Here is a 1,728-nt window from a genome sequence, read left to right as displayed (position 1 = left end):
TATTACGCGTTTCCCCCAACACTGTGTGTGTGTGTGTGTATATATATATATATATATATATATACATACGTGTGTGTGTTTAGCTTTAGTTTCTGCAAATAATATTTAAAATGTCACTTATTTTCTAGTATTAAAACATTTATATTAAATACACACACGTACCTACATACACATTAACTGTGGTACCTATTTTTACATTACGGTTAAACTCCCTGAAAATACACACGCACATGCAATACAATATGACTATTACTCATATCCATAATTTTAAAAGTCAGCTTTTCTTCCCACACCTTTGTTATTGAAGGAAATGACGATGTCAGCATCACTCCTTCTCTTTCTGTGGAATTTCAAGGACACTGCTTGAGCCCAAAGTTTCCATGCCTGTCTGAATGCTGTCCTGACCTGTGCAGCTGTCAACTTTGAGCTAAATCTGGAGATTCTGAGAACAGAGAAATTAAAATGTGAGAAAATGTGGATCCAAATCTCCACTCTGTTCCAAGCCAAAAAAGCTTTGCATCTCCCTCAGTTTGCCTTGAACTGGTCGGGCTCTCCTGCACACCTCTGTCGGCCAGTTACAGGCTTATAGTTGTAGAATTTTTCCAGGTAAACCTGTTTCATCCAAACCCATTTCAGTGAACAGACAAAGAACACTGCGATCATTGCATAAAATCCAAGACAACAAATTCCAAGTGAACAAATTAATCTTTGAGTAAATGAAAATTATAAGGATAATTAGGGAAATACACTGATTCGAAACTCTGGTCTGTAGGCTACTATGAAGTATTTCTACTCTGTTATGTAAAATGGTGTGTCCCACATGAAAAAATACTGTAGTATACTTGGTAAACTGTAGTAAATTGTCGTGCAGTATATTGTTTTATTTTATTTACTGCACTTTGTTAATGTATACTACAGCATACTGCAGTCTTAAAGGTATAGGATGGTATTTTGGTTAGAAGCGATAGTTTGAAGTTAAAACGCCAAGATGCATAGTTTATTACAAACACGCAGTTTTTAACTTCACAAGATGTTAATTGATGGACTGGAGTGGTTTGGATTACTTGTGGATTATTGTGATGTTTTTATCAGCTGGTTGGACTCTCATTCTGACGGCACCCATTCACTACAGAGGATCCACTGGTGAGCAAGTGATGTAATGCTACATTTCTCCATATCCAAATGAAGAAACAAACTGATCTTCCTCAGGGTGAGAACATTTTCAGCAAATTTTCATTTTTGGGTGAACTATTCCTTTAAATATAGTGAATTTCTAAACTGTAGATTGTTGTATACTATGTTATAGTTTTACTACATTTTCTATAGTTAATTTAATATAAAATACTATAGTACTTTTTTGATAAAACAAAATTTTTGAACTAGTTTGACTATATTATGGTAAATGTACTATGGAAAAAATTACTATAGATTACTAGTCTGGTCATGATGCTTAAAGGTCCCTTGGCATGAAAATTTCACTTTATGAGGTTTTTTAACATTAATATGAGTTCCCCTAGCCTGCCTATGGTCCCCCAGTGGCTAGAAATGGCGATAGGTGTAAACCGAGCGCTGGGTATCCTGCTTTGCCTTTGAGAAAATGAAAGCTCAGATGGCCCAATCTGGAATCTTCCCTTTATGTCGTCATACGGGGAAAGGTTACCTCCCCTTTCTCTGCTTTGCCCGCCCAGAGAATTTGGCCCGCCCATGAGAAAATGAGCTACTACCGTG

At 36.4% G+C, this 1,728-nt stretch overlaps 1 pseudogene; it reads right to left on the bottom strand.

Moving 5' to 3' along the window:
* Nucleotides 1-621, bottom strand: part of LOC107680320 (neutrophil collagenase-like) — a 9,199-nt pseudogene extending 8,578 nt beyond the window's left edge.
* Between the last annotated feature and the right edge of the window lie 1,107 nt (nucleotides 622-1,728).

Source organism: Sinocyclocheilus anshuiensis, unplaced genomic scaffold (assembly GCF_001515605.1).
Source record: "Sinocyclocheilus anshuiensis isolate Anshui unplaced genomic scaffold, SAMN03320099.WGS_v1.1 scaffold1294, whole genome shotgun sequence".
NCBI classification, from domain to species: Eukaryota; Metazoa; Chordata; class Actinopteri; order Cypriniformes; family Cyprinidae; genus Sinocyclocheilus; species Sinocyclocheilus anshuiensis.
The sequence above is the reverse complement of the archived record's forward strand: the minus strand, read 5'-3'. Positions and strand labels throughout refer to the sequence as shown.